Genomic DNA, 18037 nt, shown 5'->3' on the forward strand with positions numbered 1-18037 from the left:
TGGCTACCATCGTGAGGACATGCATGAAACGTCCGATGGCTGTCCTTTGGTGACACTTAAACGAGATGCGCCGTATTAAAAACAGCAGATACTTTCAGCTTTCTCGAATCCAGCCGACTAATTAAAACGGGATTGTGGCATACATCATTACACAGAATGACACCTGACATTTTTCTCTGTGTTATCGGGAGGTTTATGGAGTTACGTGTAGGCTCTCCCTAAGTTACGTAATTTTCCCGGTGGTTTTCCCGTCACAATTAAATGCATTTCATAACGTATGTTGCAACAAAAAAGTAGCAGATTATTTTTCAACCCAAGTGGAACACAGCGTCTGTTGGCACAACTTTCACAGGAAGGTCCGTTGCATCCGGTAAGTGCCACGGAACTGGATGAACGAGTGAGAGTGGACAGCGCGCGAAACTGACTCAGCAGTACCGGATGGAAAGGGGTGGAAGAGAAACTGGCGTGCTCATGCACTCATGGTGAGTCCCTCCGGAGTGTCAATCAGGTATACTCTGCAGGGATGCAGGGACAGGGCACGTGAGATGGTTTAACGAGGGTGTCCTCGTTAGTACGTCCTTGTTCCCCTAATGGCCACCGGCTACTAATGGTCTTTTGCGGCGTCTTGCTCCACATGTGTCAACTCAAAGGTTCAGTTCTTTAAGACAATTCGGATCTTATCGAGTCGAGTTCGAGCACATTCGATTGGTGGTTGAAAAGATGGAAGCAAGATCATCGTTATTCGTGGTCTTTAATGTCTTTAAACTGTGTCGTTGAATGTTGAATTCAACCGGCCCACAAGGCATGCACCCGGTCCCTGTCAAGTGGCAGACTGTGATGTACCAAAGACGAACCTGGATACTGGATTCTCCTGCCGTTGCACGAAGCTGTGCGATGCCGTGGAGTAGCCGTACCGTGGCCAGATCGGACACGCTTCGAGTGCGGTTGCCTTTGCGGTGAATCAACATTGATTTACTGAGTCCGACAGACTGAACCATTTGTTTGAGCGCTCGACATTAAATGGTCGATAGGGCAGGATCGTCCAACCTGGCAACCTGTGTCGTCCGTCACTATGTCCGTGTGTGTCCGTGTGTGTATGTGTGTGCACGTTTGTCTGTTGTGGCATTTCAGCAATGCTATTCTGGCTTTCCCGGTTCAGAGCTCTCCAGACATTGCTGGGCACGGCTTTGATTGGACCGATTTGCCGATTGCAACAGATGGTTTGTGGCTGTGGTAGTGAACAGAGGGAGAGGGAAGGGGAGCGGAATGGCCGGAAGTTTGCGGATGGTTTCGGAACCGATTGCCGGCGCTTGACAGGTCGGTTGTGGTTGGTAGCAGGAAATGCATAAAATTTTACACTACATCCAGCTCACCGACAGCCCACCGACTGCTGCACTGTGGTCGTTGCCTCGTAAATCACAAATTCCATTGGATAGGTAAATCATGTCAACGAAAACGAACTATGCCATTAGTGTTTGGACCCCTTGACGAGACAAAGACTCCTCCGTCGGTCCGTCTGTGTAAAGAGTGCAATACTGCGTTCAGGTACTACAATGGGGAACTCAGATAATATAAGTGTTTAAGCTTTATTGTTCATCATGTGTCAATTGCGGTTCATTTTCAACTACTTTATGCATTTTATCAACTCCCAAACAGCTGGCAGTGGTTCCGACAATAGAGTCTTAGGGCGCATCAAATGCTTCAAAGGGCAGTTTGTTGAAAATCCTAAGACCTAAGAGGCAACAATGCAGTAAAAGTTTTATTCCATTTTGGTTTCGTCATCTTGAAAAGATTATCCCAAGAATGGAGTGCTTGGAACCTTGGAACATCAGAGGCTCTTCGTTGAATTTGCTAAACCCACTCCGAAACCATTTAGTCGCAAGCACGTCGTTGTCGTCGACTCGGCTCGGAAACGGAATCGGTCATTCTGTGATGCGAGTGCGGTTCGTGCATTTCCTCCATTCTCCAGCGCAAGGGACCGATTTCTTCACAATCGTTACGATTGTCAACTGCACAGCGAAGTGCACTGCCACCCCTCAGTCACTGCTGCAACTGGTCCCGTAGGGATAAACTTTTCTCCGAAATGGACTCATTCTTTGCCGGAAACCAGTCCCCGAAAATGACCCTTCCTTGTCGTCGACGTCGTCGTCGTAGTCGTCGTTGTCGTCGTCGTCATCGTCATAGCCGTTGTCTAATTGTCTGGCCGCACTCGCCGTCTGCCCGCAGAACTGGGAGTATCTTCAAAGGGACGCGGGATTAGACGTGAAGTCCGAGTCGAGTTCTCCGGACCGGAGGTCGAAATTCACGTCCGAAAAGAGAAGTGTGCGAGGACCGCACTAGATGATTGCCCAATGGTCATGCTCTTAATGGGATTTTGAACTAATTACTCAAATAAAGTCTGACAGTCCCTCGGCCCGGGACTCGGTCGCAGGCTCAGCTCCTGGACACACAGCACATCCTGGGGCCATCAATGGGCCGGACCGGGGCGTACAGAGTGCAAACATTGGGCACTGGGGCCTGAGTTCAAAGCCTGACGTCGACTGTGTGCGCTGTGTATGTGTGTGTGTGTGTGCTCGCTTTGCACGAAACGAAATTAAGCGTAATGGCTCCCCGAGTGCAAATCGGACTCGCACGTTTGAACACGGGAACGGTTATGTTTATTTTCCCATTTCCATTTCGGCCGATTCCCAGTTTTCTGCTGATAGTTCTCTGGGACGAGGCATATAGTGTCAGGCCAATCATTCGATAGATTGGCCGGGTTTACCTACGAGTCAAGGAATTGGAGTAAAACTCTTTTCGCAAACGTGAGCATATTTTTAACGCGAGAAAAGATTATGTAAGCGATGATGTAGGTAAGCGAGAAAGGAATGCAAATATTAGCTGAACTGAAACATTTCATTAAATTAATTGAAGCACGTGAAAAAGTTAGATAATCGACAAACATTTTAACATAATGAATAAAAAACGAGATAGATCAAGAATGATAAATTGGAATATTAGACATGCTATAAAAAAATGTGTAATATAGTAAAACATGAACAAAGCATGTATAGATAGCTAAGACTAATAAGTTAATAAAAATGAAACTAGTACTAAACACACAAGTTATTAAAAAAGTACTTAAAGGTAGTTTCAAAAAATTTAAAGAAGTATACAAAAGGTTTTATAACGTGAATTAACAAACGGTCAATCTCGAAGGCAGATAATTGACAAACTCAAAGCAATAGCAAAAAATCGGATTTTTTCAAATCCCTTTCGTCCTTCCAAATTAACACACGCATACACAAAAAAGCCGCTCCCAAGCAGACAAAAAACCGAACGCGCTCACTAATTGACCATCGCCTTTCGGCAGCTCATATTTTTTGCGCTGGCGCCACTGGCGCCTTCGGGGCAAGTTTTATAGGTAATAATTTTTCAAATTTCACGACCCAAACCATATGTTCGCTCTATGTCTACGCCTCTTTTTTTTTTAAAAAAATTGTTTGTTTTGTCTCTGGCTCTGTCGGGCGAATCGGGCGATCGGTTCGGTCGTGCAAAAGTTGGTGCGTCGATTCGGCGCCGATTTGGCTTTCACTCTTCCAACACCTAACCGGTTCACCTACTTTCGCCATCGGTTTGTGTCGGAACGGAAAAAGGGCAGTTGCAGTGAAAAGCAAGCAGCAGCAGCAGCAGCAGTAGGAAAAGTTTTCTTGCCTAACACCTCGCACCCTCGCACCTTCGCAGCCCTCTTCTAGCGAAAGCATTCAATGGGAGCGAGCGATCCGTTTTGCACGCGTCACTCGGGGGAAGGTAAGAAGGTGCTTCATCGCTCTCCGGGGCCGTGTCTATGTGGGAAGATGTCGGCACCGGGACGCAGCACGGAAGAGCAGAACTTTTGTGTTGATTTATTTTGGCGCAGGTGCCATTGGGCTATTTTATTTCATGATTTAGATCATGCTGCAGGTGGGACCGGGCGTTGCTGCGTGTGGTCTCTGCTGCCGCAGCCCCGTGCGTGCGTGTGGTGCGCTCACGGACGCGTTTTCTTGAGCTTCTTATTCTTTTCTTTTCCACCCCCGCCCCGGGCAGCGACGTCTTCCCTTGACGCCATCGTGGATCGTGGCGCGCTCGATTGGCTTGATGATGGGCCCCCCCCATAAAGCATCGCATGAAAAGGCGGCACGGTTTGGAGCCAGGGCATCAACGGCGAAAGTGTGGTGCAAGAAGCGCGCAAAAGTTCTCTGGATGATAAATATTCAACATCCCTTTTAACAGCTGGCACACTCGGCGCAGGGTAGCACATATTGGCGCTACCCGGTTCCGTTTCAACTGCAACGCATCCGCGGATCTTCAACTGTTCCACCCAGGAGATTGGGACCGGGGATTGGGATGTGTTAAAGTTGCTCGTAGCAAGGACAGAGAGAGAGAGAGAGAGAGAGACAGATTTTATTCCAGTGTTGCGTGACAGATTTGCCTTCAATCTGTCACTTAATTGGACGCGTTGGCGTGGATTTGAGGACTAACCTTTCAGTCTAATATATGTACATTCAGATTTCTAACAATATTTTTTCCGCAAGGTTAAACTGTATCTTTGTTACCACTTATGGGGTTCTTTTGTGATGTTATTGATTCCTTTTTCATCGAACTCTTTAAGGAAAGGTACTCAACAACATTGAAACGCTTTGAATGGCTCTATCGTCATCACTCAGTCATTAGTCAGTGAAACTAATGGATATGGAGTAACCCACTTTTTAATCCATTTAGTATGCAGCAAATGTTCCAAGACATCGCTTCCAATGGTTCCTACGGTTTTTCCCTTTTCCAATCTGATTGCATTCTTCTGCCAATGACTAAGAATGTTCAACGAAAAATATCGAATAAAGTGCTTTCGGGAATTTGCAGCACCAGCAGCAGCAGCCGGTATCGGTCAGTGAATGGAGCATAAGGAATATAGTATGTGCGCCTCGTTAGCTCCAAGTATCCCGCTCCGTAATCCATGCTGCAGTTCTAGCTCGCTCAGCTAGAAGGAGCACAGTGAACGTCTTCGGTTCGCCGCTTCATCTTTCGTCAATTTTAAGAATACACGGACAGCAGCAGATAAAGCCGGAGGTCGGACCAGAGAGAAACCCTGGTGACCACCGGCCACGTCGCCGACGAAAGCCGTTCACATCCAATCAGCAAACGCCCGGTTTAGGGGTAGGACTCTGGACTGGCCTGGCCGGAAGCCTTAGAGTCGATTTACTCTATTTTTCCTGTGCTTTTATAAATACGAGAAAGCATACGAGCTTTGCGGGGATGCCCGGATCCCCGGGATGCTGCTGCCCTATCTCGTCCCCGATCGTCCTGGAGCACCCGAGATGCCGGCAGCAAGAGCCCGAGGCTTGAGACTCCTCTCCCTGAACACGGCACACGTAAGAAGATTTGTGGTTTTACGATGGGTACGGCATTGCTCTGGGCTGGACCGCAAACCGGAAGTGAAAAGAAATTCCCTTCCGGGGACGTCCCTACGCCCGGGGTCTTTTCACCCCTGAGCCATGGCGGTGGCGGTGGTGGTTAAATAATTAATCGAGCAGCAGACAGCAACCGTCTCCGGACGCTTTGCTCTTTCTCCGGCTACGGCTCCGGTCCAGATCGTCGCCTGTGTGTGTGTGTGTGTGGCTTCCTTTCTTGTGCCGTGTCCGGTTCATTCGGTTGGATAAGACACAAATCCCCCTGGCTACTGCTGCTGCTAAGAGGATTGCCTAGCCGGTAGCGCCGGCTAGCGCCTTCGTCTTGCCCCTTGACGAATCGAATGCGAATGCAAAGATCAATGTCAATAGCAGTGCTGACCGACCAGCCAGACCAGGCGGCGAACCTTGGGCTCGAGACGAGTGAACTGGAGATGCAACTGGACCGTTTGGTGTTGGAGAGACGTCCTTTCTTTTGATTTTGAGAAAAAGGAAAAGCTCCCCCCTTCGCTCGGCTCTGCTGGATGTCGTTTTAGGGCTTCGGTGGCTTTAGGAGCTCGCAACTTTTCCCTCCGATTAGGTTTTGGTTGGATTAGTTGTGAACATTACGAGAATGGTTTATACTAAGTAATATCTGCCTCTGCCTCTCTCTGTCTCTCTCTCTCTCTCGGCTACTTGCAGCGAAGTGAAGGTGTTGAATTCGTTGGAACAGTGGGATCAAGTGAAGATCAGAGAGTTTTTGTGGTCCATCGAACCGACTCACCCTGGGCACCACGGACTACCGAAGCCACTGTGCAATGTAGTGTGTAAATCTGGAATTCTGGATTCTGAAGAGACGTTGCTTAGAACAAGTGCTGACACAGAAATGTAGAAGAGGTCCTTACTATGAGGGTGCGATGTATTTCTTTGTTCTGTCGCTGTAGATGACATACCGAGGGGTTTCATCATCCATGCAAAGCATCATCGATGCAAGGCTGTCTTTGATTGCATTTGCAATGACGAACTGACAGATCTGGAGTTGTGTTCAGTTACCTGGATAAATGTTTTTTCAAACAGGTAACATAGTAACTTTTTAAAAAATAGTTGAAATGTTACGATTCCACTTTGAAAAAAATACTCGCTGGTGCGCATTGAATCAAAGCGACATCATGTCAGGTTTTACTCCAAATTTTCCAGAATTCAACGATGTTTCAAGTGATCCAGGAAGATGATAGTAGCGCACAGTTCTCCTCATCGCACATATTTATTGAAGCATTCCAGAACGATCGGTATGCAGTGGAAGTTGCATAAGATAATCACTTGAGTTACATTCACCAACAACTCATCGAGTCAACCGTACCGAGGCAGCATCTATGGAGCTTCTGCTTCTTTAAGCACACATTATAGATGTATCCTACCGCCAGTGCATTGTGTGTGTGTGTGTGTGTAGGTAGCACAGCACATGGAGTATCCACAACGAAGGAACACCAGAAAGGATGATGCATACAGGATTCGCAGCGAACCGGCCACTAACGCACCGACCAACCAGCACCATTTCGCTTTCTTATCACATGGAAGGAAAGTTTTTCTTTAAAAAGAAAGAAACACCCCCACCACCACCTTCCACTTGATCCCACCGCTTGAGCCTCTGAAGCTTCAGGGTCCCTCCACATTCACATCGTTGCGTTGCGTTGGGGGTCCTGGGTGCGGGTTAGTTAAACAGCTTAAGACTAACCCAGGGGCGAGGCAAAGATTTGTGCAAACAGTGTAGGATGAACTTTGAAGAAACTGCTTCAGTCTCACTCTTGGTGGCACGGGAACCCGTACCGTGATACCCCGTGCCTGTATGATTATAGTACGTCTTAATTGAATAACCTAACCCCGAAATGCTTGACTGCGCCCGGCATTCCGGAGAGAGTGTGTGTGAGAGAGAGGCAGAGAAGAAAGCGAGAGATCGGCACAGATTAGAGATAACAGCATTGTTTACGTTGCTGCGAGCTTTTTCGCCTCCATCTCGGTCGATTGTTGGAGGAGCGGGCCATGTTTGCTTATCGTAGTGTCTTAAGAGGCACACATACGAGTATCTTTGGTATTTACATACCAGACAGCCGTGTAGTGTTTGTACTTTTTACCGTTTTTGCGGTTAGTGTGCCAAGTGCGTAAGTAATAGGTAAGGTGCGGGAGCGTTGTATGCGACCGACCACCGAAAAGGATGAAGATGACTATTTATACTGTCGATCGCTTGGCAGGATTCGTGCGATAAGATTGTGCTGCCATTTATCCTTTGTCCCCCTACCTAATGGGTATTACCGTGTGCCAATCCGTACTTGAAACTCAAACAAATCACTTCTTCATGTTCACTGCATTGCACAGCCATTGCAACCAGTCGTCCTTCGAAGCCTTGAAGCGAGAGTCCTCGAATCGAACGTGGTAACGATCTCCGGTTTGGTGGGCGAACCGGTTTTTTGTCCGCAACTTCCGCAACGTTCGTCAAGTAGCGGAGCTTCCGGCGTAGAGTGCGGCGGACAAACTGTCCGCCGCCCCACAAGCCATCTTCCCTCTCTGGGGGCCCGTGTAACCAGCAATCATCGGCCACTGGCTGCAGCGACGACGGACAGACGGACGAACGGACGGACGGATGGACGGTTTGTCGCTACTTAGGACCTGGTCGTGGTGGGCGATCCTCGTCAATCAGTTGGCCAGAGACCAGCGGGGAGGGGGGAGGAAAGTAACAGGGGAGGGGGAGGGGCGCTGTTCTGTGCTGTGCTAACGGCGAGCTCTTCCTTTCGTGGTCAAGCAATGAAGTGACTCGGTAATAGAATGTCAATCAATTCGTTTCGCTCGTACCGTAACCGTAACCCGGGGTTTTGGCACGTGACATGACTGGACGATGGCGGTGCTCTCTCTCTCTCTCTCTCTCTTTCTCTTTCTCTCTCTTTCTCTCTCTCTCTCTCTCTGGATGCGCTCCGACGACACCGCGAGACCGACGAGGAATCCCTGGTCGAAAACCGAAACGATCTATCTTCTCCTCTCCAGGGCGCCACCCCAAGAGGGTGCCACCCCCTCCCCGCACAAAGTGTCATCCTCTCCCATGTGTGTGTGTGTGTGTTCGTGGTTTGGGTGTTCCTGGAACGTTCGCCAGCGGTGCCTTGGCGGACGGCGATCGTCCGTGATGCTGACCACGCTCGTTGCTGACCCGCCAGAGCCTCCCGGGTTCCCGGGGACAATCCATCCCAGTAGTGGCCACCGAACTTCAATTTATTCATGTGTGAAGAGATCTTAAGCGTCGACCGCGTTTCGGACGACGGACGGGGAAGGACCGATCCGATCCGATTGGTCCGATGTGCTGTTTCTCGGGTAACGACCCACTTCTCGTTAGCCCGTGATTGTTCCCGGTCAATTCCCGGGCGTTTCCCGTTCGACGGAGTGAGCGGGAGAGGGGGGAGGGGGGGGGGCATCCTCATTGCCACGGCATGCCAATACCCAGCGCTCTTGGCTCTTGTGCTATTCAAATGTGCAACTTGTTCATGGTGCGGTCCCGCCCGTCCGTTCGTCCTTTCGTTCGTTCGCACGGGAATGTTGCGGGGGTTTCCTCCACCTTCAGCGCATGGTCATGCTTACCACGTCCCGGGGAAAACGGGGAAGTAGCAGCACCACCCTTATAATTAGATTCGAAAACTCCCTCCTGTGGCAGCTGGTGGTGGTGGTGGTGGTGCTTTGCGTTCCAGCATGAGTTTTATTTTGTCAAATGACAAATTGTAATTCTTTTGTCTTGTAGTCCAGGCCAGGCACCGAATGGGGATGCTGTGAGCGACCGGAAGGGGTGTTTTTGGGGGTAGCGAGGTGGTCGTTTACGCCCTTAGTATGATAATTTAGACGACATGAGTAAGCTGTTCTCGGTGCGGGTTCTCGGGAGCCGCGGGAGCGTAGCGTTGCCTGTAAGGGTTTCGTCCCCTGTTACATTTGGAAGGTACAGGCACCGGAGCATCACACCGGAAAGCTGGCGCGATGTATGCGTTGGAACAATCGAGAAATGATTGACAAAATACTTGCCCTTTACAAAATGTCGCTTTTGCGTTTGCATAACGTTGATTCATGTTCATGTCGAGATGAACGACTTTCGGCGATAGTGCCAGTGATGATATCGAGGGGGAAGCGGGACAAGAGTCCACACAGTAACCGTTCTTGATAGTGGCTTTGGATCGTATAATCCAACTTTACATTCACTGATCCCACCGTAACATCCCATTCGCGGTCCTTTTCCACACACGTTCGGTACGAGAGAGTGCCGCTGGTTGCTTGGATCCGTGACATTTAAGGCGGTTGACAGGTGCCACCGTTAAGGTGGAATATGTTAATCGATAAGATAGATGTTAATTTATTTAAGCAAACTAACGATAAATGGGAAGTTAAACAATCCCTACTAGGAGCTGCATGTTGCAGGGAATAGACTTGCTTTCAGAATGTGTTAGGGAAAGAATTTACAATTCTCCGTAACGAAGTCAATGCTGAAAGATTTCATAGGAACTGTATTCATTTGAGCATAAATAAAATGTTTTAACAGGAAGCCAAAACGAGAGGTGTTTTGAAGTGCCTTACTCCACTTTGCACCCTGAATAATTCTTCCAAGAATCGGTCTTCATCAATATCGCGCATAAGGTAGCGATTGCACTTCTCCGAAGCAATTATGATAACATGAGATGGCTCCCACGTAACCTGCCAGAAGTTTGGAATACATTAGTCGGCAAAGTCCACGGTCCTGGTGATCCTCGGAAGATGAGATACTTAAACAATAATTAGGATTGCAAATTACGCCCTCTTTCGACAATGATTACACGATGCTTGGAATTGCTTGGAATGAGACTTCCAAAAATTCATTTAAAGAACAAAAGTGAATCACCTCGTCACTACTGGCAGCTGCTCGAAATAACAGATCTTTTCGAGGATTCCCCTTGATAGCCTTCTGCTCGCCGCTACTGCTTCAAGTACCGGAGGTTAAACTTCTTAATGGTTCCCTCTACCACCAGCACCAGCACCAGTACCACTGGCAACGGTTAAGTTATGCATCGAGCAAGAATGCTAGCGTCGCACTAATGCGTTCAGATTTCAGATGTTCGTCATTATTCGCCGCCGCCGGCTCCGGCACCTTTAGCTTAGTGGCTACCAAACCCTGAACCGTGCACCGAAAGGACTTGGGAGGGCAAGACTTAGCCAATGGCCAGTGGCTACTGGCCGCTACTAATGGGGAAACGTTTCGTTGAACGTGGTAACGACGTCCGTTCCATAAAGCAATCTCTTTCGCTCCTTTTCGTCTCCTGCGTGCTTCTCTTTCGCGCTCTCTCTCTCTCTCTCTCGCTTTCTTAGTCCCCCTTCACCCAAACACTGGCCTCGGAATAACTCGTGAAGGTGGAAATGACGTGACGCATTGTCGATTTACGAGCGGTCGTATTTCCCGATGGTTTTCATTTCCATCACACTCGTGGTACCACGGAGAAGAGCTGACCTCCGTTCTGTTCCAAAAAAGGGAAGGAACCAAAGGGCTGTTAACCTTCGGGCACGATTCGACGGCATCCCGGCGATCGACGGACACGACGAAGCAACGGAATGCCGTCGTCGCCGCCGCCGCCGCAGTCGGTACGCGTCCCGGGGCCAGTTGATTAGTTCGAATTAATGCTTAACTCAATTCCTGTGGTTGTCGTCGTTACCGGGGAATATCGCATGCGAGGAGCGACCTGGTACTTCCTCGGCGTTGGGTCAAGTTTTACGAGCCAAGATGCCAAGGGATAACCTACTTCGGGCACCAAACAAAAGCAAGCAAAAAGAAAACGAAAAAAAAAACAGGAAAAAATGCGGTGGCAAAAGGAACACGGAAAAGCGGTAACACGAGGCGCACACGACGATGAGCCAGATAATGATGGTGGGTGGCGGTCGCCTCCCTTTCCGAAACGTGCTGACGTGCGGGAACCTGCTGGACGGGCAATAAACACTAGACGGCTTTTTATCAAGCCGTCAAGGTGAGGGGACCGATTGTTGGCCGGGGGAAGCGGGATGGTTGGAAAGGAATTTTACGCCTAACAAGTTTTCCGGAAGTCGTTGGAGCAGGAGAAATATTTATTGGCCTTCACCGGCCGGATACTGGACAGCAAACATTTATGTTAGCAGCTTCGAGGGTGATGCTTCGAACTGGCCAATCTGACGCAAAACAGGACCCAGGATCATCCAGGTAGTTGGACGTAGATTCTTGAGGTGCTTTTGCATCGGTTAAGGTTAGTCCGATGCAACTGAAGTGCAAGGAAATGTCAGAATACCACTCTAAACAGTTTGTTCCAGCAATAAATCGACATCCTTATTAAACTTGCTTTGATCATTAATGTGTGTTTATTAAAAATGCTATTATTGAATGAGATAGAATCTTGAATACAGCCTGATTACTGCGTACAATTCACTCGACAGACTCGTATCCAATTAAGCAATAAGTTAGCAGAAGACACTCTCGACAAGGGGCGTGCAATCAATCTGTTACGCTTTGGTTTGAGAAAACTTATCCACTCACCGATACCCTGCAGTACATTATTAGTTCCGAATGCTCTCTTCTGGAAAACTTGTCAAGCAACACGAAAGCTCCTCGACGTTGCGCACAAGAGAAGGATTCTTGGAAGATCTTTTTTTGGGCAGCAAAGTCTCCTTCCATGGATCACTAGACTTTTCTCGGTTCTGAGAGTGACAGCCGATGGTCGGTAAAGTTTTCGTTCGGATTGTCCCGGATGACGCTTGGCATGCGAGATCGAGAAGAGACATTTCGAGGAAAAGGGGATTATGAAATTACTTCTCCTGTGCTCGGTAGGCCCGGTAAATACCCCGTCAGACTCAGAGCACCATCGGTTATCGGTGACCGAAAATGGAGCTTAACAAATGAATGGACCTAAATCGGGTGTGTCTAGACGTGGTGGTACCATCTACACTCACAACCCACACTTGCCCAACTGTTAGCTGGTAGTGTAGATATCTGCTGTATATTTTGTATACCTGTGTGAAGACATTAAGACATTCAATTTGGCGATAGCATGTTGAATGCAACAAATCACATTTACTCACACTCGTCAACCGATGCTCCAATGGATGCTACAGCACACAGCTCTCTATCATTCTTTCTTCAATCAGCATGTTCTGTCATTTTCAATAGCAAGTGTCCTCGATAAAACTCGATATTCTTGGTTCGTACCAAGTACCACGAGAATGATAACGACATGGAGAAGACGTCTGATGGAAAGAAGGAATTCCTTCGAACCCCAACCACCAAGCAAACCAGCCCGATTACAGTCCACACCACAGCACCCGGGCAGATCCTCTGCACGTCTCTCTGAGCATTCCTATTCAGAAGCAGCGAATGCAGTTGAGCAGACCACCACGTGGTTGGGGGTAAGGTTGCGGGACGGTTGTTCGTTGTTTTGCTTCTCCTTTTCCTTGCCTATTGACACCGTCATCCCGGGTGTACGTCGGTCTCCGGAATCTACAATGGGGTTGAAGCTTACTCGTTCTACACCAGAAAGCTATTTAACATCGGAAAAGAATCCTAAAAATCTGCCATTTCATTCCTTGGGTGTCTCGAGAAAGAGAGAGAAACCGAAAGGACAGGTCGAGGAATAGAGGTCAGTACTGACGAAGCATTGCGCATCGTTTCTGCACTATTTCCTCCTCCGTTTTTTTCTCGCTTTTGCTCCCTGGGTAAGATTATATTTTGATCCATTAGCCAACTGCCGAACTAATACCGATGATGGTTTTTTTTATATGGCCAGAGCGGTGGCCTCTCCCCTCCCCCCCGGCCGGATGAGCACAAAGCTGTCGGATGATGTTTCGTTTTCTCCATTTCATTTTATGTACCTTCCCCGATAGTAGTAAACACGCTTCGCCTCGTCGTGTTCATTGTGCCATTTGGAGCCAGTTTGCAGCGTCGATGGCTACTGCTACTATCTCCTCCGGATCCAGCCAGCCAACCAGCCAGCTAGCGCTGTTCAGTGTCGCTGCTTCTTGTTCCCGTTCTTGTTCCTTCTCCTTTCAAGTTCCTTCCAAGAAGCATTCCTCGGTTGTCGGTCGGCGAAAGGGCTACTCTAAAGGGGCTGCTCGGCCAGGAACGCCGCCGTCCCGTGCCGTGCCGTGCACAGTGACTGGCACTTTGGAGCTCAATTTAATTAACCGACGACCATGGTGCTCTTCAACAAGTTTCAACAACCTGAAGCCGGAAGATACCCGGCCCGGTGAAGGTGGAAATGAATTGTAGAGCTAGCATTTCGCAAAATATGCAACCAGCAGCTTACAAACTTCTGGAGAGGGCTGGAAGCTAACGATGCGGCAATTCTGGAAAGCGAACAAGTTAAGGATTCGCCCCCCCCCAAAAACAGGACGGAGCCGAGGATCGTCAGTAAAATTTTATCGTCACCTAATCGCTACGAGAGAAAGATGTATTAAACCCTCCGGCAACGACTCACCGCCGATTATCGAAATGCATGTTTCATGCCGACCACCCGCCGGGGGAATCTTGGAATCCTACGGGGGGTGTGGAAAAGTTTTCCGGCTTTTCCCCAAACACACGGCACACTGCAATCAAACAGGAACGCCAAACACGAGCGGAGCGTTCAGGCCATTGGCGCTGCGGAATTGCTTTCCTTAGGCGGAGCGGCGAAGGTGGATAGTAAAAGCTACGCCCTCGGTATCCTGGAGTCCGTTGCCTAGTTTACAAGACAGGAAGAAGTCCATCGAGAGAAGGAAGAGGAGGATACTGAAAGCTGGAAGCTGGCGGGAGAGGAATGCTCGTTCGGTTCTCGCGCTCTAATGGAAGGAAAAGTTATCTTAATTTTTATCACCGAAAACATTATCCATCCATCCAAGTCGAGAGAGAGAGAGGGAGCGCATCGTGGTAGGCTCTTGGCTTCTGCCCCTTGGTAACCCATTCTCGACCTTTTCCTCTCGACACCGAAGGGCGGGAGGTGCTGATGGTAACCACTAAAAGCTTCTGCGGTGAAGGACATGTGAAAGGTGAAGAATCCGGTGGACGACTCCTGGATCCTGGTGTACATCAGCGTGTGTGTGTGTGTGTGTGTGTGTGTCCAGTCGATGAGTTCCAGGAGGAATGTTGCAGGTTGTATCTAGATGCTGGGCGTCACGCGGGGACCGGGAAACGAATAACCCAAAAACGACGAGTTGTTTCTGTCTTTTCATATTTAGACAAGAAGCATCTGGCAGCTCGCAACTCGATCCGAGTAACAATGGACATTACGCAATCGTTGCCGACCCACCCGGGGCCCGGGTAGCGACCTGCAACGGGGTCCTAGGGATTAGTGAGTAGAGGACACATCCACCGACGATGGTAGTCGGTTTTTAATCCTACCAGGGTCTTGGAAGCGAGACGGTTGGATGAAAGATGGTGGTCATCTTTTGGTTTGTCGTTTTCGGTGGCACACTGGACTGAACTGGAGGACACTGGACTGGACTGGAACACTGCAAGTACCTCCCACGGGGCTCTCCGATGAGGCGAGAGTGGATCGCTCTCATGTGGCACCTTTTCTTTGTTTGCTGCCGTTGCTGCTGCTGTTGCTGCTGTTGCTTCTAAGCGAGGTGTACCGTTCAGGCAGGACCTGGTACATGCACACGTAACAGACAAAAGGCACCTTCACGGTGGGAGGTACGCGCTCCTTGAAGGGTTTTGTTTTCTGCAGCGAACGCTCGCTGCCAGGTTCATGGTTTGAAGTGCTTGAGGGAAGGGAGAAGGGGGGACAGTACAATTCTTTCACTCCTTTGCCACTGCTTACATGCATGCAAGCGATTGTGCAATGCCCTCGCCGGTGCCACCGTAAACCTTCCCTCACGGACTCCCGGTTCCGGAACTCGCCCCTCATCTTTTTTTCTCTAAAACACCTCACTAAATTGCAGTTCGTCGAGTGTGCACCGTAGCACACCCCCCCCCCCCCCCCAAAGGGGTTGGGGGAGGTGGTGGGGTGGAGGCTTCATTGATGTCAATGGGGTACCGCTTGGAGTGCCACCGGTGTACCACACGAGAGGGATTTTTTAAGAGGGTTCTCGGAGTTATGAAAGCCCCCCCCCCCACTGCATGGTTGGTAACCGGAGGGGAGTCCCCGGACCCTGGCCCTCTCCCGACCCGGTCCGGCTTACTGGCCGGACACTCCGCACCGGGAGGAGTGCTGAACCATGTCGAGCGACGCAATATTTTCAATTAAATGGGAAGCTTTACGGTGCCCAGCCCAAAGGGGCTCAGGGTATTTATGTAGCCGGCCCGGGGGGAAGGGGGAAGGGGGTTGCCGGGGAAGCCTTTCAGCAGCATTGCACTGAATCTTCGGGCATGACATTGTGCGATGCAGTGGAGCAGTTCGGGCAAAAGTTAATAAACACATCAGAAGCATGTCAGACCCCGAGATCGGGAGCGATCGGAAGTTTCATTAGATTTCCATTTTTCATCGAACAAAACCCGGGTGCCCTTTGCAGTTGGTTTTTCGAGCAACATTTTCCATTTTCTCCAGTTCATCGAAGTAGCCTTGGGCGGTCCATTGTTTGAAAGGAACGGTATGCAACAACCAGTTGCAGCAGCAGAGCTCATATTTAACGCAACGCCTGCTGCGATCCCTTTGGATTCGCTTCGAAATGCGTCGCACTATTTGCAGCACTGACAACTGTGTCAGACTGTTTTGCGGTATGACAGTAGAGGGACGCAAAAGGTGGAGGACAAATCTGCCGCACACAACGGAACGGAAAAAAAAACATGGCGAGATGATAAAAAGCTCACTTATCACTCGCCGAAGCCATACATCAAGGCGAGTGTCAATGAAAGGGGATTTATAAGCTCCTAAACGAATCGGTCCTGTCAACCGCGAGAATTACGTAATCAATAAAGAAGAGAAAGTCGGCCGTCGGGGATCCTGCTGCCGCCCGAGTTCCGAGTGCATCACCTACGCCGCCGCGCTCTCTCACTCTCTTCCTCTCTCTCTCTCTCTGTGTCTCTCTCTTTCTTTTTTTTTAGCACCTTCCTCGCCCGCTTTGTTCGAGTCCTTGCAAGCTAGAGGCCGTTAGCACCAGCTACGCCTGCCGAGCTAGCTGTTTTGACGGCTCTTTGAGTGCCTTTGCGGTGCTCACTCTCTCACCGGCACCGAGAGCGCGAGAAAAGCTCGGCCAAAGGCTGTCAAGCATGGGATAGAAGAGCTACAGGATCCTGCTGCTGGCACCGACACGACGGTGACGACGACACCGATGACGAGGACACGAGGAATAAGGTGTCCGACCGTTGGTTCTTGGTGAGTCAGTTCCGCGTTATCCTTGCTCCAGCACGCTTCGCACGCGTGCCGTTGGTCTCTCGGACCGGACCGGATCGGCCCGTCCTCGTCTGCAATCTGTGTCGCCCGCGCCCGCGAGAAAACCCTCGATCGAAGGCGAATCCACGCGAAAAGCGCGAATCGCGCGTGCCGTGTTCTATCCGTGAGTTTTAACGGGTGGGTGTGGATGGGTGTGGGTGAGTGTGGGTTGGTTCTGTGCGCGTGTTCTGTGGCTGCGTGCGTACGTGCGTGTGTCTGTTGTGTGCGTAGGTGTGCGCGCGTGTTGGGCTAGGAATTGGTGGGAAAAACAAAGAGTCGCTTTAGGCCGAATGCGATTTTCTCGATTTTCCATCACACGATAGCTGCGAGACGGCGCGCGGTGGTTTTACCCGAGTTGCTAGTGGCCACCACCACCACCACCATCGCGCTGTGGCTCGACGTTCGTTCGTTCGTTCGTTCGTTTGTTCGCTCGATTTGATTATTGGTTTTTTGGCGGCATCAGCGGCCGGGCGCCGGAACGACCGGAAATGTCGGCCAGCCAGCCAGCAAGCCAGCCAGCGAGTAGTGTGCGGTTTATGTGTGCCAAACAACGAAACACACACACACACATACCACACCACATTGCCATGCCACGTTGGGTGATGGCTTACCACAAAAGGATTGCCGAAGAAAAGCGGCCAACGACCACGACGACGACGACGACGACGACTACGATGGCGATGGCGATGATGATGATGATGGTGGTGGCGGCGTCCGGGAGTGAAAATAAAGCAATTATGGTGGATTAAAAATTAAACGCCAGCCGATATTAATGATCCCCCCAGACCGGAGCCCGGATGGTGATTATGATGCATATCCTGTGGCCCGTATGAATGGCGGAATGGTGATTACGCGCGCGTGTGTGTGTGTGTATACGGTCTAGTAGTTCGCCATCGTGCTATAGTCACCATTTGATTTGAGGTGTAGCCTGAGGCCAAGTGTAGTGAGTGAGGTTAGGGTACGTAACGGCGTAACGTGAAGCTGATTTCTGTTCGGCATTTCGGAGTATTCGCGCCTGTGCATGTGTGTTTGAGCGTATATTTAGGATGCAGTCGTGTACGGTTCCATTGATAAAGTCTGCATCGGGCCGCAGTTTGAAGGAAAAACAAACAAAATGCACTCTCGATGCAACGCTTAACCTCAATAATGGTGCTTCGGATTCGAGTTGGATTTCGATCTAGGTTGCAGCGCCTACTATTGATGTTCGTGTGTTGCTTGATTGTTCGTGCAAGCAGTGGAAAAGGAGTGAATCGACAGCGTTGAGTTGTGCCAAGAAGA

Source organism: Anopheles darlingi, chromosome 2 (assembly GCF_943734745.1).
Source record: "Anopheles darlingi chromosome 2, idAnoDarlMG_H_01, whole genome shotgun sequence".
Taxonomy (NCBI): Eukaryota; Metazoa; Arthropoda; class Insecta; order Diptera; family Culicidae; genus Anopheles; species Anopheles darlingi.